General features: G+C 43.1%; 1 long non-coding RNA gene across 1 annotated transcript; it reads left to right on the plus strand.

Moving 5' to 3' along the window:
• Nucleotides 1-417: 417 nt before the first annotated feature.
• LOC122173836 (uncharacterized) lies at nt 418-20,807 on the plus strand. The gene is made up of 3 exons (XR_006174749.2): nt 418-531; nt 19,145-19,379; nt 20,014-20,807. It is a non-coding gene; the product is annotated as an uncharacterized LOC122173836 (long non-coding RNA).
• The last annotated feature ends 857 nt before the right edge of the window (nt 20,808-21,664 follow it).

The raw sequence follows: 21,664 nt of genomic DNA on the forward strand, positions 1-21,664 counted from the left end.
ACATTAGAAGAACGTTATTTAGGTTGTAAAATCAAGCGCTCAAAAATTGGGAACTGCCAGATTTACGGTTGCCTGTGCCTTCTGCGTCCAGCCTGTGCACCGACTGATGTAGGGACTCTGTAGAAAAAAACAAACAATCTGATCACATGCCTAAATACTGTCTGAAAATGAGTGTACAGAAGGGGGGCAGAATCAAGGTTGCACGTGCAACTGTAAATATGGCATTTCCTAACTTTAGAGGGCTTGATTGTTGCAACCTAAATAATGTTCTTTTAATGTGGTGGTTTTCAGTGTCATTTTCTAGTCTTTATTTTGAAAGAAAAAAAGCAAAACCAAGTTCTATTATGTACAACTGTAACAACCCGCCCTCCCCCCCCATCCCGAATCATTAACAGGCTTTGAACCTTAAACTGCTGCAGGACTTAAGCTACAGGAGTAACAACAATAGTTGGCAGCAGGAGAAGGCTGTTTTCCCATAGCAGGCGTGATGGGGTTTTGGCTCTGGGTTCTGGGATCAGGAAGTGGTCGGAGGTAAGCCCATCTCTGACTGGTGCAGTTCTCTCTCCTCCTCCCCTGAGTTGTGGGCGCTCCTGCCCTGTGTGTGGCTTTGAGATAGGGGGATTGTCTGCTGGCATTATGAACTAGGAAATCATTGTGGGGAGTCGGACCTGTCTCTCACTCTTCCAATCCAGGAGCTGGGGAAGTATCTTGGGCCAGGTCACACAAGAAGTCAGTGGCAAAGTAAAGGACAGAACCTAGATCTCTTGATGTTCCATCCTGTACTTTAATTACAGGGTGAGATCATCCTCCTAAACAGGGACGGATGGAGGGGTGGGTGCCCCTATGGTAATGCTGAAACAATAAAACCCATAGGGCAGGGCAGGTTGTAGTTCTCATTCAACCAGGGGTGCCAAAAATTCAGCCCCTGGAATCATGTAATGTGGCCTGTGGCTTCCTTTTGGCTGTAGCTGCCACGTGAGGACGTGCCAGATTAACTGGTGCTCTTTCTTGCTGGTGGTCTCCTCTCTCAACGAAGATGCGAGTACCCTTGGCTCTATGATGGGCATGTGCAATTACTTTATATTGTAAAGTGTATGTAAATTGGCGTGCAGATTAGTGGGTAAATCCTGCTCCGGTTGATTTCAGTGACCAAACTCTTGTTGACTTCAGTGGGGAGAGGATTGGGCACCTGTGTGGTCACGGGGGCCCTGGCAGGTTGTCAGTGCAGCCCTCAGTTGGCATGCGTGTCGTTTGCCTGTTTCCGTTTATTCCAGGCCAGATTGTGCCAGACACACACAGGCTTGTATTGGGGTGAAGCAGAGCTGTCCAGCCCCAGGAGGAACTCTGAGAGGGCACAACACCTTTTGCAGCTCACTGGTTCTGGGGGATGGTGCAGCTTGCTCATGCTGGTGTGCCTGCCTTTTACGGTGGGAAGATGTGAAAGAAGGGCAGACCCAAAGCTGTACCTCTCCCTGGCCTTCCCCTTCTCTTTTGGAGTGGTTTGGGTGACAGTAGAGAGGGATCCCTGCACCCTCTAACTGGGGGACTGCCATTTTGCTTGAGTGCATTGGTGGCCCCTTGTATCCAGCTCCTTTCGTCTCATGCACCAGGGCCAGATATAATGGCCGAGATCTTCAAATGTATTTAGGCCCCTCATTTCCATGGACATCTGGGGATCTGGGCCACCTGGAGGACCTCAGCCAATGTGTCTCACGGGTAGCTGTGCTTGTCCAGTAAAGAGTGTGAGACATGAGAGATATGGACCATTGCAGTGGTTCTCAAACGTGGGCTGCCGCTTGTTCAGGGAAAGCCCCTGGTGGGCCAGGCCGGTTTGTTTATCTGCCGCATCCGCAGGTTCGGCCAATCGCGGCTCCCACTGGTCGCGGTTCGCTGCTCCAGATCAATGGGGGCTGCAGGAAGGGTGGCCAGCACGTCCCTCGGCTCGTGCCGCTTCCTGCAGCCCACATTGGCCTGGAGTGGCGAACCGCGGCCAGTGGGAGCCACGATCAGCCGAACCTGCGGACGCTGCAGGTAAACAAACTGGCCCAGCCTGCCAGGGGCTTTCCCTGAACAAGCGGCGGCCCTAGTTTGAGAACCACTGGACCATTGGCTCTACCACAGAACAGTTGTGTGACCGTCCCCACTCTGGGGCTTTGCCCAATCATCTGTCTTGTCTATTTAGACTGTAAGCAATTTGGGGCAGGGACCATTCATTGCTTGCTATGGATTTGAACCATGGCTCTAGCACAATGTGACCTAATCTTTGTTGGAGCCCTGACGTGATACCACAATGCAAATCACAATTCTTGACATATGTGCTAAATGGTATTAGTATCATTTAACCCCATTTTTTTTTTCTAAAATAGGGTCAAATTATCTTGATTAGAAACCCCTTTTTTCTTATAAAGTACAAGAAAAGCTGGGAGACCGGAGGTGTAATTAATTATCTTGCTTGGATTACAAGACCTTTTATTTGCTATTTGATCTTTTTATTGCCTGATTCCACTAAAATTCCTAGTAATGCACAATCTCAAGACCTCGCTAGCACGCCAGCATAGTATTTGTAAGTTGGTCAGATCTGTGTATAAGAAAGCATTTACTGACTAGCAGCGAGTGACTTCAACCATAATTAATTAATTAAATGTGTGTAAAACATGGTTCATTAGCAAGGTGGTGTGACAATCTCAGGGCGTTGAATACTTTGTCTCTAATTGTGTAATGGGCATGCTGGTACTACCGTGTTGGTTCATTAGTTCACAGCTTCTGCTAAGATTGCTCAGGTGAGAGTTCTGTGAATTCCTTGGGTTGTTCCATTGACCTGCTGGGCATTGCAGAGAATAGTTTACAGTAGCCAATCAAATAATATTTCTTTCTGTTTTCACTTAAAAACCACACCATTAGAAATTATTATTATAGCTTAGCAGCAACAGAGTATCTGCGCTGGAAGCTGGAAATCTCAGTTCAAGCAATAACTATTCTTTATATTCAATTATGCACTGTAACACATTAGGGAAGTCTGTGGTTTCCTGATGTAGATTATTTTCCCCCTTCTGTTACAGCAAGGTTGCAATTCACTACAAGTATATCAGAGCGTGATATAACTGCACAGTTGTGCAGTACTCTGTTTAAGCCCCACCCAGAGTATTTATCTGGTTCACTCTAGAAATGAGACCAAGACCAAGTTCAGGGATATCCCAATCTGGAGTTTTGCTTTCTCTCATTAGAGATCTGGGTGTATCTGTAAACCAGAAGCATAATGAAGTCATACCTCAGAGCTGCTAGATCCAGAAATCAGTGGGTACCTTGTGTTGCTGGAGTTTGGTTGTGACTGCTTTCTCAGGGAGGGAAGACCAGTTGGCATGTAGAGAGACTGTCTGCATGAACAGATCGTTCCTTGAAAACTGATGGACTGAATGAGGCATTGATCATTTTAGTCCTCTTGGCTTGCTTTCCCTAGCCAGAGAAGACAACCTTTTTCACAAGCAGGGGCCCAGACATCTCTCAACTTCCAGTATTTTCAAAGGTGGTGTGATGGTTATTACTCTCTAGTCTGGTAGTAGGGCTGGGAACAATGCTCCTCCTCCCTTGAGACAACAAAAACCAAATCCTGGAATTCTTCAGGGAGGGTGATGCTAGGCTCTGATGTTTGGTTTCTGATGCCCAGGGAGCTGTGTTGCTTTTCAGAACGGTTTTGCTGACCATGGTTTTGTATGGCAGAGGGGAAGAAGTCATTTATCATTTATTTCACAGTGCTAGAGCCTTCCTGTAAGAAATTCTTGTGCTCATGTCTGATGTATCCTGAGTGGGTTTTGTGCCAACAGTCTTACAGTTTTTTGTCTTCATGCTTCATCTGGAACCTTGGTGGTCTTTGAGGCTGATGTTTGGAAAGAGGGCGTGTTGCAGCCAAAGTGGTGTGGCTTTCAGTTGGTGATATTGTTCCACCATGTGGTGGGCATCCTCGTCTAGTAGTTGGGCAGCTTTGCATTCTGAAAATTCATTGGAGTCAGGAGCACTTGCAGGAGAAGCACTGTATTTAGTCCATTTCCCTGGCAGGAGGCCGGGAAAGACATGGAAGTGGTGGCAGTGGAACCAGGAGAGCGGTATAGTTGTTATGCTTCCAGTGTCTTCCTTGCTGCGTTCTTAACACTTGAGAGAAACTCAGTGCAGAAAATCAAATATTTTAAGACTGGACTCTCTTGACTGAGGTAATGAACCAATAAAAACTCTTTCATTTGTTTGACGGTGTATATTCTCCAGGGGTTTCCTGGAAAATCACTCAAAAAGCTTCCTCAAAGGCCTCCATCTGCTTTTTGAGATATAGACCCAGTTAATAGAGCCCCAGCAGTTAGAGGTAGAAAGCCTTGCTGGGGCTGTGCACTTGCTTATCAGACATTGACGTGTGGAGAAGAAAACGGTAAAATCTGGTATCAAGTTAGCCTTGTTCCATGTGTGGCATGTTCCTGTTGAATCCCATTCTGTCAACTGTCCAATATGTTACTGAGTGTTTTTAAGGCCTTAAACCTGCAAGGCCTTTTGAGGTGCACAGAGCGGGACATACAAGTTGAGTTCCCCTGCAGGTGTTAACAGGAAGCAAAGTCTGAGCACCAGTACTAGTCACTGACTTCGCACTGAGTGGAGTAATGTAAAAAAGGGGTCAGATAATGGATAAGGAAACCCTGATCTCCAGGATTCTAATGAGTGTTTAACTATGAGCAGAGACCCTGGCCAGGACTGTGAGGAGGACAAGCCTCCGGCCGTGGGGGAAGCCACCCTGCTGCTTAATGTGGCAGCGTATGGAGCCCTCTGCAGCCCTGCTGTCATGGGACTGAATGAGCAGGGCTGTGGCAATGGAGCTGAGGGGGGCTCACCTGTGCTGCTGCAGGACCGGTGACACCTAATCTCGCAGGTGCAGGCAAGGCTGCGGCCTCTTCCCCGCAGTTTGTGTCTGCAGGGATTGAATGTCATGGAAGTAAGTGAAAAGGGCAGAACACAGACCCCTGGCTGGGACTGCGAGGAGGAGGACAAGCCCCCGGCCACAGGGGATCTCACCCCACTGCTGAATGGCTGAACAGTTCCTGCCCCACTCGATTATCCGAACTCCTGATTATCCCAATCAAATCTGTGTCCCTTACGCTATTCGGATAATCGGGGGTATGCCGTGTAGGTTTTTTTTCATTGTGAACTCCTCTAAGAAAATGCCAATGACGTGCCAACTGTATGGGAGGGGAGCCCAGCGACTCCTCCATTGTCAGAGTTCTCCACCGCTGCCAGCCCCATTTCGTAGTAGTGTATTTGACTGTGGTCCCATAGTTATAGTACAAGTGCCAATGCACACAGCTGCTCTTTCCAACACTTTACCCCGAGAGCATCCCTTGCATGTTGGTGGCATGCTGTAAACACCTTCAAAGCCTCATTTCAGTATTTTAAGGAGCTATCTTCCAACGTTACCATTTGATACATTACATTCCAGAGGGAGAGCGCGACTACATTCTTCTTTTTAATTTTTTTTTGAGCGATGCTGACTGTGTTTTTTTAATGCAGAGGGGTTTTTTAACAAAGGAAATATTATCCCCCTTCATCCAGCCCCCTCCCCCATTAGTACTATTTTCAAAAATGTAGAGGCTCCTAATACAGCTGAAACCGTTCCACAGCTCTGCCTTTAATGGAGTTGAGCAGATTGCAGTAAGAATGCAATGCTGCTCAGTAAATTTAATGACTTTATGAAGATGAATGTTTCTCTTCCGAAGCCCCTTCTTGTCAGAATACATTTAATACCGCCATTCCTTTGAGAACTAAATTCCTGCAGCACTTTGCAGCATATTAGCCTGTTTTTCTCACCACATGAAATTGCACTTCAAGCAAGAAATAATAATGTTTCTGCATCCCCTTCTACGTTTTTATTACTGCCAATGAATAGGAGTAAATTAACTATTATGGCTAACATTATTCACAGGGACAAATTCCTAACTCATTTTACAGAGAATAATAAATAACTGAATAAATAAGATGCCTTTAATTTCACATGTGAATTATCAAAGATTCCTCTGTGTCACAGGAAGAGGGCCAGTTGACTTTATAAACAAAATACAACTGCACAGGCAAAGTCAGACGTGTGTCAACTAATCATCATCATTTTGTTCTCTGAATGTGTAATAAATGTATTTTTAATTACACATTGTTCCTGTAAAACCAGGTATCCCTTGACTTATTGTTTGTAGCTGCATATATGTGTTCAAATACTAATTTAGGAGGTAAGCCATATTTTGCTTTCAATTGGCTGGGTGCAACTTTTATTCTTTTCCTTCTTCGCCTTTGCCTTGTCCTGTCAATTGGGGATGGTGGCTCTTGTTTTTCATCTCCAAGTGTCCTTGTCAAGTGCGTCTTCCAGGCTGACACCAATCTTCTTCATGTCCTTTTCAGCCCATCTTTTTCTCTGTCTTCCTCATGGTCTTTGTCCTGTGACTACTCACTCTTGTACTCTCTGGCCAACATATCCTATATCTCGTCTCACATGACCCATCTATCTCAGTCAATACTCCCTCAGCTGGGTCATTAAGGCGATGAGCGGTAGGATATATTGGCCAGAGGGTACTAGAGCTAATAGTCATGGGACAAAGTTGGGTGCGACTTTCATTGAAAGTAATAACATATAGCTCATTTCATTCATAGACCTTAAAGTGCTTTTACAAGGGAGGGGAAGTGTCATTATCCTTATTTTATAGTGGCAGAAGCAGAGGCACAGCGGGGTGGAGTACCTTGCAGAAGGTTACACAGCTGGTCAGAGCCAGAGGTGGCAATAGAACAGGGGTCGGCAACCTCCGGCACACGGCTCGCCAGGGTAAGCACCCTGGCGGGCCGGGCCAGTTTGTTTACCTGCTGTGTCGGCAGTTTCAGCTGATCGCGGCTCCCACTGGCCGTGGTTTACCGTCTCAGGCCAATGGGGGCTACGGGAAGCGGTGCGGGCGAGGGATGTGCTGGCCTCGGCTTCCCACCACCCCCATTGGCCTGGGATGGCGAACCACGGCAGGTAAACAAACTGGCCCAGCCCGCCAGGGTGCTTACCCTGGCGAGCCGCGTGCCAGAGGTTGCCGACCCCTGCAATAGAACCTAGAATCTCCTGACTCCCAGTCTAGTGCAATATCATCAAAACCATATTGTATCTGGTTGAGCTGGTTGAAACATTAAAATAATAATAAAAAAAGAAACATTTTACATTTGGAAGTTGTTATCCATTTAGTGGGATTCTTTTCTTTCAATTAAAAAAAAATCAATTTTTTTCTCAAAATCATCAACAAAATTGTTGTAAAATTAACATTTTTTTTGGTTTAGCAAGAATTGTTTCTATGACATTTCTGATTTTAAGAAAAAGTTGCAAAAAAAATTTTCAAAACAGAAAACCGGGAAAAGTGTTTCATTTCCAAAAAAGGCCATTTTTTGATGTAAAAGCTTTTGATTCAGAAAGTTCTGATCAGCGCTTGTTGGTATAACTGGGGTTCCAGTTTGCAAATTAATTCCAATTCAGCAGTTTCTCGTTGGAGTCTGTTTTTGAAGGTGTTTTTTTTTGGTTTTGTTTTGTTTTTTGGAGTATTGTGACTTTTAGGTCTGTAATTGAGTGACTGGAGGTTGAAGTGTTCTCCGACTGGTTTTTGAATGTTATAATTCTTGACATCTGATTTTGTGTCCATTTATTTTCTTTTGCGGAGGGACTGTCCGGTTTGGCCAATGTACATGGCAGAGGGGCATTGCTGGCACATGATGGCATATATCACATTGGTAGGTGTGCAGGTGAACAAGCCTCTGATGGTGTGGCTGATGTGATTAGGTCCTATGATGGTGCCCCTTGAATAGATATGTGGACAGAGTTGGGAAATGGGCTTTGTTGCAAGGATAGGTTCCTGGGTTAGTGTTTTTGTTGTGTGGTTGCTGGTGAGTATTTGCTTCAGGTTGGGGGGCTGTCTGTAAGCGAGGACCAGCCTGTCTCCCAAGGTCTGTGAGAGTGAGGGATCGTGATTGGATCAGTCACTAGAGGCAGTCATGATCACATGCAAGGCCAATGTGTTGCGCAAGCACGATTCTTTGCTGGGTTCAATAAGACATTATAGTATTGGTGCTAAAGTTCTTCCTTGTTTCTGTTAGTTTTTTGCTTTTCCCCCTCTGCGTTTCTCTACAAAAACAGTTGTAAATTAAACAGTTACTTCTCTTCCTTTGGTTTCAAAGCATCAAAGATGCAAGCAAGCCCATTACCTTTGATGATGACACTGATTTCCTGTTAGAATACATGTTTTGGTGCAGTAACATCCTGCACCCGTTTAATCTGAAGTAGAAGAATTGTAACATGAGGAGAGCGATTAAAATGCAGCCCAGAGCTCTGAGCAATTGAAATGACAGCAAAGTTACATCGGTTTATTAGGTTAGCTCTGTTTCTGATGAAATACTATTAGCGATTTATGAAGGAGAGTAGGACTTTGAAATTTAATATCTGTCAATTAAATCTGAAAATTTTAATATTAAACACTTTTTTATTGAATAACTTCTATTAAAACTCCAAATGTAGTCAACAAGGTCAGGCTCTCTCAACCTTGGGTATCCCCTTGCATTGAAGAGACAGCAGTCTAGCAGCATATAATAGATTTAGAGAAATTCTTAAAAACAGAAAAGTGAGGAATTAAATCTGCCTTGTACTAGGTAAAGAGAATTGCCACACTCATCAGGGAAACTTTGCTTTTGCTAATGTTCAAAGTATGGGCTCTTTTAAATGACAGCTATACTTTGTGGGGACCACTGTGGTCAAAGTAAAAATTGCCTGGTAAAATATGCGAGGATATATATTCTTTTCAAAGGAAGTTTGAGGACAATGGTTTGGTGTCTTGTAGTGTTGTTCATTTTTGCATCTTATTCGAAGATACATTATGTCTCTTCTTATGTATTTATAGTGTGCCTAGTATAATGGCGATTTAATCTTGGTTGGAGAATCTAAGTGTTAGTGTAATACATACAAGATTAATATTAAAGAAGTAGTGAAACCCAAGTCACTTCTCTCCTTCCAAAATATGGAGCATAAACGATGTCTGCCATGTCATATTGGAAACATTAATTGGCAACCATTGATCCAAACTAGATCGTGGTGCCATTGTTTACAATGAAGATAACAACCAAAATTTTTGTCATAATCATTATTATAATTAACCAGGGTTAATTTACTCTGGTGGTTTACCACTTTTTTGACTACAGTCACTCATGAGAACACAAGAATACCATTCCGGAATAGAGTGATATTCTATCTAATCCAGTATCTAGTCTCTGAGAGTGTCCAGTGCTGGATGGTTCAGAAGATGTAAATGTCCCAAAGTGTTCCTAATTGTGTAACGTTATATCTGGGGGAAAGAGATGAAATATGCGTGGTAACCCCCAAGGAGATTACCTAGATTCCTGGAGCTCTGTCTGCTGGCAGCTCAGGGACGGGGAGCCAAGACAAACTCAGAGTCTGCCCGGCAACCAATAGGGAGTGGAACTCCCAGGGAGTTCAGGAAAGGGGAGAAGCCATTTCTGAGTCACTCTGGAGCCAGCCAGGGCAAGGGCAGGACCAGGGCCGGCTCCAGGCACCAGTGCAGGAAGCAGATGCTTGGGGCAGCCAATGGAAAGGGGCGGCACGTCCGGGTCTTCGGCGGTGGATCCCTCAGTCCCTCTCGGAGGGAAGGACCGGCCGCTGAATTGCCGCCGAAGAATGAAGCAGCGCGGTAGAGCTGCCGCCGATCGCGGCTTTATCTTTTTTTTCTTTTTTCTTCATCACTTGGGGCGGCAAAAAAGCTGGAGCTGGCCCTGGGCAGGACTGGCTGTGTGGGGAGTTAGTAAGTCCCAGGCCTGCATGCAGGGGTTCCCCCTGAGAACTGGTCTCTAGGGACCTGAAAACAAGATCCCTCAGCTGGGTTTTTCCTTCTCCACTGGTGATTCCCAGTTTGTAGAGTTTTGCTGGGAAACTTCCCCAGGCAGGTTGAGTCAGCCCTCCAGCTCCCTAGATGAGACCAGTCACCACATGGTCAGCTCTGCTCTGTCTGCTAGTCGAGGGCTGCTGCCTGGTGTGTGTGTGTGTGTGTGTGTATGTGTCTGGACGCTGGGCTAGGAGACTACAGTTTGGATTTTAGTACAGATTTTAGTACACCTTGAGCCCTGCACCCCTTTCTGGTGAGGGGAAATCCTGGGACTGACGCAGCCTGATTCCTGCCTGAAGAGGATCCCAGCCAGCAGAGATCAGCCCCTTTGCAGTGACCGAGGAGTCCAGAGTCATCTCTGAACCTGAGGATCATTCATGGAGTTTGTGAGTGCACCATCTTTTAGTTAGTCAGGGAATTTGTTTTGGGGACTCCCTACTCCCTGAACTGTGTCCTCGAGCCAGGGAGTGAGGGTTTGGGGATTTTATAACCAGCTGCATATTAAACCTGTGGGGGGATTTACCACCTTCTCCCACTTGTGAGTCCTTTGGGCTGTACTGAACCCAGTCAGCCACACTGCTAAATCACTGCAGAGAAGATCTCGTGGTCATAGGTCATCAAGGGCCCCAGCAAAGTACGCGTACCAATGAAACACTAATCTTATATTTGCTACCTCAAGTCACGTGATTGGGGAAAGTCACAGGTATTAGCAGCGCGGGCACTGGTGAACCTAACAATAGTGTTACCCTGTTATGTTATATTTGTTTCCTGTTGAATATATTGTATGTGTTTGTGTTATTTCTTGGAAGTCTCCAACTATCCGGCAAGTAAGTGGGAATTACCCTGTGGTTAGAATTTTCCTCCCAAGCTGCCCTGGTGACCCTGCCAGGAAGGAGAGAGGGGGGTAAAGGCACTGCTGAATAAATTAATTGGAAAAAATAAAGAAGATACACCCTGCTGAGTGAGTGGCGAGATCCAAAAGAACTCAGACCTGTCCATCAAAACCTGTAAGCAGATTGGCATTAAAGAAGGTAACCGGGTGGAGAGGGGGCGCTACATGCGCAACCACTGTATTTTTTCCTACAAATCATGATGCAACATATAAAGAAATTTCAGATCGTTATTCATGTTGGCAGAATGAGTTAATTATAGAATGAGAGCGTTAAAAGCCACAGGCATCTTCCTTTCTTGTTAGAACTCATGATAGACCCCAGATTGACAGCACTGGAAATAGAAGTCTTCACTTTGTCAACACGACAGGCAATGGCTGCCCCACAATAGCTCATTAATGTACCTCGACCCTGATCTGGAGGGGCTACGTTTAGGAGGGAGAGGATAATTCATTCTCTGTATGTGTTCAGTCCTTGTCCTAGGACAAGTGGCAGCAAGTGGGATGTAGATACAAGGAGACTACCAGTTCAAATTTCACATGGACCTCCCAGAAAACACTGAGACCTACTGGATGAAATTCTGGCCCATTGACATCAATGGAGTTTTGTCATTGACTTCAGTGGGGCCAGGAGTTCCCCCAATGTCTGAGCTTGATTAGATCTGTACTGCTGACTTAAATGTGAAAGAACTCAGGGCCAAAGATGCAGAGAGGTGCCTAGTGTGAATTTCAAAAGTGTCTAAGCAGGTTAAGTGCCTAAATTCCCTTGAAAGATTAAGTGCTGATGAAAATCCCAGGAGGTGTCTATCTGCATTTTAGGCACCTACAGATTTTTGAAAATCTGGCCCTAAATGCCCTTAGCTGGTGTGAGCCATGGCCAGTCACATCAGCTGAAGCTCTTGTCTTAAATAGTTGTTAATGTCCAAAGTCTCTTAATATATGTGTAACTTCTACTGACATAATTGCACACATAAGGACATGCAAATAAATCTACAAGTTCCCTCTTGAGTTGTGTGTACTTTCCTCACTGGAAAGTCACTCTTGTGAAGTTGATTTCCATCTCCAGTAAAAACAAGGGTTTTGTTTTGGTGGAATAATATAAATCATCACCACATGTTTCCTGTCTTACTGATTTGAATGTTTGCATGATAAACAGTTCAGAAAAGCATTACAGTACAGAATGGAAGTTAAACTACATTGGCATTTGTTAATATTGAAACACCATTTGTTGGTAAGTAAGCTTTACTGATATCCCTAATGTATGTATTAGCAAGAACAATGCTCTGGAAAATGTTAACATCTGTCAAGACAAAATAAACAATTATATGTAACTTTATTTTAATGAAGCAATTATGCAATAATGAAACGTGTCACTGTAGATTAATATGACACCAGGCCAGGTTTATGTATTTTAAGGAGTAAACTATAATCTAGCAAAGAAAACAAAGTTTCTAGGGAATCTTCGGAGGAAAAAATAACACTCCTAAACCTAATATGAAATAAAGTCTAGGAGTTGAGATTGTTATTAAATCTGACCTTGATCAGATTTTTATTATGTCAGAAAAAATGGTTCTTAAGAGACAGAGTTGTCATGGGATTAGAGTACATCTACAGCAAGATGTTTCCATGGCAACAAATCAAACACCATTTCCTAAGACTGCGGTCGTTGGCTTTGGAACCATGAACTTAGTATTGAATAATTATAGAGAAATGTAGTAATGTTGTGTAAAGAGGGGAAAAAAATCAATCTGGAAGCAGTGATTTATTTTAAAATGCCAATTAACCCCATCAGCATGATTGTTTGGAGCTTATGTTGGTGGCGACAGGTCCTGGGTAGGTATTTGGTTTTACAAATTGAAAGCATAATTTTTTTGTCATACATAACCTTAAAAAAAGTGAAAGACGAATCATAATTCCAGCAGAATTAATGGAGTCTGAAAGTTATGTATAAAGGCTGTAATAGAAATTGAGAGTTGTGTCAGAGACTCTGGGCGGCAGTAACATATGCTAGTCTACCTGAATTCTCCTCATATTTGAAGGATCTGAAAACATACTTGATACTGGTACGTGTTTAGTCTCCCACAACCAATGAGCTATCTAAATTCATAGGCTCCAATGTCACACTACTGTAATCTTGGTGGAAAGTTAAACTAGGGAACACATCACCACTTAGAACTTGGGGAGTAAGTTAAAGCTTTTTAGCTTATCAGTCTTCTTCGTATGCTACCGTAATTGTATTATGAATGTGTTGTTCTTGTCCAGGAGCCTTACCTCATGAGTTTATCTGTTGTGTGGTGACATCTGTCTTTTTTCCTACAATGTGGAACATTATTGGCTTACAAATGCTCTGCCCTCTTTCTAGTTATTGGAAAGTTTTCCTATGTGCGGTAAGGACACGTCAGGTCAGAACAAAAGCCAGGCACAGAGAACAAGTTACATTTCTGGCATTAAACTCAAGGAACTATTGTTAAAAAAGCAAACTGATTCAATCCAGATACAGTTTTTTAGCGTTGAGTGTAATCAGCCTGCTCCTGCATTCCTGGTGTTGTATGCCTGGTTGCTGATAGGACCTTTGGGCAAGATACTGAGATTCGGTAGTGAGGTAATGAACTATGGGCTCAAGTCTGATTGCAGGATCAGCCCTGAAAAAGAGGTAGTGCCTAAACTGAACCAAACCAGGAGTGGCTTCTGGAGGCATTGTGAGATAACCCCCAGTGACAATGCCTCCCTACAGGCGGTAGATTTCTAGGGCCTTCTTCAAGTTCTAGTTAAGCTGTTCTGGCCAATGAGTGGAGGGAGAAGCCAAGGTTCCGTCCATTGAGGGAGAAAGGGATCTCTACATACCTGGATTCAAGGTCCAGGAAGCTCCTATAGTGATATAAAGTGGGTTCTTGCTCCCTTTACTCCTTCACATGGTCAGAGTGAGAATCCAGCTCCATTTGGTTCATTAGTTATATCTATAATGCACGAGTATCACATCACTGACCAAACTCTTCCATGCCTGTCCCAAGATCTGGGCTGGATTCTTTGAGGGCTTTCTTTTCTTTGGTTGTCCCAAAATCCTGGTCAGGATTATGTGGGGATTATCTTTAGGACATTACACATTGCATGCCTAAACTCCCACTGACTTTTCCTTTGGGGATTTTGGGTGTGCAGGGAATGCAAGATTAAACCAGTAAGTGATTTACTCAGAGACTCACAAGAAATTCACTTCTAAAAAGGAATGGTATAATTCTGACTGCCTCAGGAGACTATAATCACACTTCAAACGAGAAGCACCCTCTCATTTTAATTCTAAATATCTGCGAGGGCATCCTTGTAATTTTAATACAAATGAGTCAGAATAAGGTAAACACAGAATCTCAAACTTTTTTATGCAGACAGAAATCTTCCACTTTTTCAGGCAGAATTCACCGCTATTAAAAGTATGTTAGTGACTTAGAAGATGGGACAATTGTTCATTTTTTTTTTTTACAGGAATGAGGAAATAAGACACTTTTATTTGCTCACAAAAGAGGGGGAAAGAGGACTCTTAATAAAGATTGAGAAGTGATCCCATTCTGAAACCACACATTGTTAGCGTTATTTGTAACCTGGCCAAAAATTAATCTGCGTTTGTAACTTTCAGAAAATGATCAATTTCATTTGCTCATAAAAGATTGATCACAAAATATAATAATAGAGCTATAAGTGAAGGAAGTAGCAAAATAAGAAATAATAACCTAAGGCATTTATATTGCAACCATTACCATAGAATCTCAACATCTGATAATCTTTAATATATTTTCCTCATGACACCCCTGTGAGGTAGGGAAATAACTATGATCTTAGAGTTGCCAGGTGTCTAGTGTCTGGACGCTAAAAGACCGGGTGGCCACTGTAACTGGCCTGCACCACTGGGGGACGGGAAGAGCAGCAGCTACGGCTGGAGCCACATGGAGGAGCCGCTTTCTGCTCAGCTGCTGATGTCTAAAGTTGCAGATAGGTACTTAGTAGGATTTTCTAAAATCTCCTTGGGCATCTACCTATGTCTTAGGCCTGTAAGAAACTCCTCTGCATGCAGCATGTGGTCCACCAACTGAGAGTTGTGCATCACACAGGTATCCCAGTAGGAGCACAAACCACAGAATCTGACTACGTGAGGTTTCCCCACAGCCAAAACCAAAGCAGTCTGGAATTATGCTGCATGTACATTAACATTCCTTGCATGACCCTTTCAAAACACCGAAGTGACTTAGGGTATCTACACTGGTGCTGGAAGGTATCATTTCCATCTTCAGTAGACATACCTGCACTAGTTCTGATTGTGTTAGCATACTAAAAATAGAACGTACCCTTGGTGGCATGAGCAGTGGGACAGGTTAGCGGCACAAACACGTACCTAGTGTTTCAGATGGGCTCATACTCTATGGTGCTAGCCCATCCTGCCACTCATACTGCCATGGGTAGACTTCTAGTTTGAACACGGGTATAGCTCCTCCAGCTGGAAATGACCCCTTTCAGTTCCAGTGTAGACATACCCTTTGTCTTATTTTAAAAACTATCTTAAGCATTTAGGAGTCTGTGGGATAATGGGAGGTAGGCTCCTAGGCTCCTAAATCATTTACATGATTTTGAAAATTGTCTTCTTTCTTTCTTTATTGCACAATTCCATGATCAGTTAGGTGCACAGAATACGCCAGAGGTTATGTAGAATGATCACAGGTTATACAGTGTATACACTGAGTTTTACACTACATAATGTAAACAGGAAGTAATACTAGGATATTAACATGCTGTTGTTCAAGTCAAGTTGGTATTTGATGTAATAAATCAATTTGTGAACAAGTAGCAGTCAGACAAGCAGGTAAGCCAGTCTACATACACAAATTTGATGCGCCACCATTATATATTATAATTATTTAACATTTATGTTGCAGTAGCGCCACAAGCAGTTGGATCACCATTCTGCTAGGTGCTGTACAAACACACATGAGCAGTCACGTAAGGTATTTGGTGTAGCTACTACAAGATGCGTTGTTGTGAGCCCCTCAGAGAGGTGTCTTTAAGGGCATTTTGGAATTCCCATTTCTCTTTTGAACAGTGTGTTCTCTGTTTCTGCACCATTTAGGTCTGTATAAAATCTGGTGATGAGTCCTTTAGGGTGATATTTTCAAAAGTACCTAATGGAGTCAGGCGCCTGACTCCTCTGGATTGAGAGCCTATCTTCCTTAGAAAGAACAGGAGTACTTGTGGCACCTTAGAGACTAACAAATTTATTAGAGCATAAGCTTTCGTGGACTACAGCCCACTTCTTTGGATGCATATAGAATGGAACATATATTGAGGAGATATACATGATATATGCTCTAATAAATTTGTTAGTCTCTAAGGTGCCACAAGTACTCCTGTTCTTCTTTTTGCAGATACAGACTAACACGGCTGCTACTCTGAAACCTATCTTCCTTAGGGTACTTTTGAAAACTCCACCCTTAGTTGTTCCTGTTTGTCTGCACCTTCTCAGTTCAGTTGCACATAGGTTGATGTGTATTTTTCGAGTCAGAGTTACAGTGCAGTTGAAGTTTCAGCTGGTGATACTTACAAAAACCTGACCTTTCTAGTCTGCATTGCTTGGTCAACTGTTCAAATGATTCAGGGCCTGTAATCTGCAAGACATGGTCTAGATGAATCAGTCTGTTCTGCAGCCATCTATTTGTTACATTTCAAAAAAAAAATTCAAATTCTTTTGTATAAACAAATATTAGATTCAGTGCTTGTGTATCTTATGTTGACACTGAACTGCAAAATAGTATTCGAGCAATCTAAATAAAAACTGTCTGCAAAGGCCCATAACCTGAGTGATTTTTCTCTGTAAATAAGGGTGAAACTATCTCTGCATTACACTTAAAATGGTGTTTATATGTTTCTGGGAAATGGTGCAATGATGATTATGTTGCTGAGATAAATACAAGAGAGAAAGGGCTGTGCATCTGAACTGACCATATGGGAGACAGAAGGCCAGGAAGTGCAAATGTTCAGATAGGCAATGATGGAGTACTGTAGTCACGTCACTAGAATAGGCTAAATATAATGGAGCCTTCATGTAATAGACTGGGGTTTTATGAAACTTCTGGAAAGGCTTTCATGTGAGGAGGGATTGAAAAGATTGTGACAGTTTAGTTTAGAGAGCAGACAAATCAGAGAGATGTGATAAATACCAAAAGAACGAATAAATAACAAATGGTGTTTAGATAGTAATTGGGTGCTGCTGTTTACCCATTCACAAGTGAAACTGAAAGACAACACATTTAAAATGATTTGAAGGGACTAGGTCATTTATTTATTGGACACAGCACACGATTAACCTGTGGCACTCATTGCCACAAGATTTTATTGCGGCCAAGAGCTTAGTAGGATTTGTAAAAGGATTAGATGGTTATGTGAGTGACAGGAACAACTGCAGTTATAATACTGCTAACTTTGTTATGTCACATTTACTGTAGAATTGAGACTGTTTATTTAAAGTGCTAAAGATCAATGTTTGAAAGGGGTTTTAAAGGCCCTTTAAACAGTTCTAGTATAAACTCCCCATAAATAACTAATCAGATCCCGCTCTTGCATGGAAATAAATCATGAAAGCAGTTGGGAATCATGGAGATCCCAGAGCAGAAAGGTTTCAAAATAATTGTAGTTAATGCTAACCCACAGCAGTTTCAGAGTTTCAGCAGCAGATGGTGCTATCCTCTGCAAGTCCACAGAACCCACAAGCGCTAGACCAAAAATACTCTCTGAGTGCTAAGGTCTCTTAGGTTTTCCAAGTGCTCATTTAAAGATCTCAGCTTAAATGTTACAGTACTGTACAAGGAGCACCTTGCAGGTTGCAAAGAATTTTTTCCATGCAGGGGAAGATTTGCTGAAATTCTGCAGACAGCCAGTAATGTTGAGCTACGGTACTAATCAGAGGTAGCAGAGGATTGCCAAATGTGAATAATGGCATCCTTAAAATGGCTTTGATGAAAGGTATCCAGTTTTAATATCCTACTGAAGAATAGAGACGCTTTAATGATTCAAAAGGAAAATGTCACATCCTTAGGCAGCAGTGCTGAAACATATTCATGACACATGGGCGGACAGTGAATGTTTATTCCTGGGCTGGTGTAACAGGAAATTACGCAGATCCTTCTTAGTGGTAATGGGGTTTATGGGCCCGGTCCTGCTCCCACTGCAGGTAATGGGAGGTTTGCCATTCACTGCAATAATGGAGCGCCAGAAAGTGTGCTTAATTGGTTAATATATATATAACCTCAGATCAGTTCAAATAAACTGAAGAAGGAGAGTATAAACATTTTGCAATATCTGATCATCAGTTCCTGTCTTTTTTTATATTAAACTTGGATTCTCTACTTAGACTACACCATATACAGACTTTAGTAGAGAATCTGTTAAGAATTATAAAACAAGTGAAAGTGATTTTCTCTTATGTAAATAGCAGCATTTTAATTTCTTGTGTGTTTGTTGAATAACATTTGAAAATAAATCAAAAGAGTTTAGAAAATCAACATTATGCTTCCAGCATTCTTGTGTTAGATTTTCAATGTTTCTTCCATTATATTATTAGTATATTTAACTGAACACTGGTTTAACTAACATTAGACCATCAAAGATTTCCTAAAACAATGGTTGATTATAGGCAATACAGCTGGCTAAGTTGTGTTCCATAACACGCACATACAGGAGTTTAAGCGGAATGAATCTTTGTGGAATAGAATTATATGAGTTTCAGTATTATCAAGCTCCCCATTCTTATTGTGGGACAGAAGATATGGATACAAATGTATTACTCTGTTGCGATATGGGGATCACCTGACCAAAATTAGTTAATTACGTATGGCTGGATGGCTTTTTATTAGCCTCATTAGGCATGGCTGCTCTTATGTTTTTAAAATAGTGACAGAGCTAGCTAAGGTAGTCTATATGAAGTTCACACACCAGGGTCCAGATCTTGCAAAAGACTTATGTGTGTGTGTATATCTTTTCTCATTAGACTAATTCAATAGGATCAGGTCCAATGTCCAGAAGAGTCACCAGGAGATCTTACTTTTATTTCAACAGGCGTTAGACTGGGCCTATCTAAAACAAAGGTACACAGGATTATATCTGTCCCCTCAAATCCAACCTATCTTCCTGACTATCTTCTATAAACATTGACTAGCTGCAAGTGCAGTAGCAGTAAAATATTGACAAGTGTTGGTTCCTGAGAGTGTGCAATATTGTTCTGTTGCCGGCAGCTGAAGACAGCAATCAAAGGAGCTATTTTTAACCATGGGGTTGATATTTTCTTGTACAGCTATTGCACCTGGAGCCAACTGATAGATGTTTGATTACTTCTGGATGATTCCCTCCTTCACATTCAGCTTCCAAACTGGCCGCAATCTCGATTTGAAGGGGGAGGAGATCAACATTGGAGATGTGTGGCTTCTGGGGACTTCTTTCTCCTTCGCTACCATGAGTAGACTTAGGAAAGGCCTTTGCATTCCTCCCCACCCAGGAGCAGCCTGAGGAGGAAGAAGTGGAGTGCCAAGGTGTGTACCTGAGCTGCTGTTTTCCTGCATCAGGTTTCTTTGGTGTATCTGGGTGGCTATTTCTGGTGGTGGAGTGTGGGGGCAGAAGGAGGGGGGTTTATCCATTTAGGTTGGCTGGCTGGAATCATATAGGGATGGTTCACCCGCCCTAAGCTCAAGGTTTTGCAGATCTCAGCCTATTTTGGGGGTTCCTAAGGGTCACGGTTTTCAAAAGTGACCAGTGATTTTTGGGCACCTCATGTTTTGGGTGCCCCTTTTTGACACCTCTGAGGGGCCTGATTTTCAGGATCTACCAAGCCACTTGCCCTCTGAAAATTAGGTCCCTTTAAGGTATCTCGAGTTGGGCACCCAAAACATGAGGACAACCCCTCCCAGGCAATTTACATCTATATTTGTTCTTGTGAGTTGATTGGAATAACAACAAGCACCCCTGTTTCTCTAGCTAAAGGTCAGCCTGTGCTGTGTATTGGGAACAGAAGAACCTCACCAAAAGCTAGCCTGGCACAGTTAGGTGCCCAATTTATGGTGTGTATATATCCGGAGTTCTGTTCTCACTTATGCCTAGTGTAACTGGTCTGAAGCGTTTCACAGGGCGCAGAATCAGGACTAGTCTTTCTCTCTCTGCTCCTTTTAGACTTTTTGTAGCAGAACCCAATACATTTCACGTTAAAGCTGAACGTTTGAACCCAAGCGTGTGATGTAATGGAGGATGAGTCTTTTTCAGCTGTGAAGGTGAAGATGCGTTTCCCAGCAGTGTATATCAGGGTGTCACTGATGTGGGGGGTGGGAGGGGGCAGAAAGAGGATTAAATTCTGCTCTCCCACTGCAAGGCAAAGCTGCTGGTTTTAGTACTTCAACATACGTACCTGTAAAATCCAGCCCTGAAGAATCTGACTGAAGGGACCTAAAGAAACAAAATATAGGAACGTGGGGGGGGGGGGGGGGGAACCCAAGCAGGCCATGTACTTTTAGCCCTAGATGTTATAGGGATATGAAAACAGCTTAGGAGACAATCAGAAATAACCCGAATCTTCACCACAAACCCAAACCAGAAACGATCAGCACCCTCAGAAAACGTTCTGTTCCTATAAAAATGTATTTTCCATTTCCACTTGCCTCTGGAATTCCCATTTCCACCTGGAAGCTGAAATGCAAACGCTCTGTGGGGAATGCCTCTGGAGCGTGTTCCTCAGCTATGTGAACTGTTTGGCCTACAGTTTCCTTTCCGCCCCCAAATGGACAATGCACTGAGGCCCAGCTCCTCAAAGGTCTTTAGGTGCTTCACTCCTGTAGGAGGCACCTGAATACCTTTTAAATGACATAGGTGGTTTCACTGAACTGTGCTTTTGGTAAAGTTTTGAGGGTTACCACACAGTTCCTTGTTTTGTCCTTGAGCAGGGCTCTGCTGTTACGATACAGGAAACTTTACAGCTTTGTAAAATGCAAACCTATAAATATAAAGAGCACAATAAAATCTGTTAAAACACATCATTCACAAATGGGAAAACCTACCTGGTTTTTGTTTTTGTTTTTTGGTAACCCATGCTGCATGCATCAGTATGCTGAAAGTGCTGCAGAATATTTACCTGGCTTCAAGTGCACCTAGCAACTTTCGTACCAATGGAACAACTTCCTTTCAGAATTGCCTGTCTCTTTAAAGCAGTTATGTACTAAGCAATAGACACATTCATATTACAGATCACCATTTAAGGAAACACAGTCTGTCTGACACATAGTATTTTGCACCTTTCGAATTGTCTCCTGCCAAATATTCAGGCCCAGAGGGGAGACCCTGCTGGGAACACAGGACAGATGGGGCTGAATAGAGTCAGCAATTCCCTGGGGCCAGTAGTGTGATGTTAATGATCACACCCTGGTAAGATGTAAAACATACCTTTGTGCAGCTCAGGGTACCCAGCAAGTGTTGTGATGTAAATGAGAGCCCAGCAAGATATGAAGTGTGAATGGAAACACAGCGAGGTGCCCTGCGAGCAGGGGGCATGGTGCAAAGGGAAATACGGCAGCGCAAGGGGAAGTGGAATTGAGATGTGGACTGGTGACAATAAACTTAAACAAGGCTCATCCCAGTATGAAGGGGAATCAACTGTGGGATGGCATAAAGTCCTATTTGATGGGCTGAAATGGGAACACAGAATTTAAGCTCTCGCATGGGATGCTGTTTGGATTCCTGATTTCAAGCACAGGCTGTTTAGGACTGGGAAAGATGAGTGGGGGTGCACAGAAAAGATACCAACCTTAGTAAGACAAGTAACTCTTCTCTTTGA

The sequence above is a fragment of the Chrysemys picta genome, chromosome 9 (assembly GCF_011386835.1).
Source record: "Chrysemys picta bellii isolate R12L10 chromosome 9, ASM1138683v2, whole genome shotgun sequence".
In the NCBI taxonomy this organism is placed as follows: Eukaryota; Metazoa; Chordata; order Testudines; family Emydidae; genus Chrysemys; species Chrysemys picta.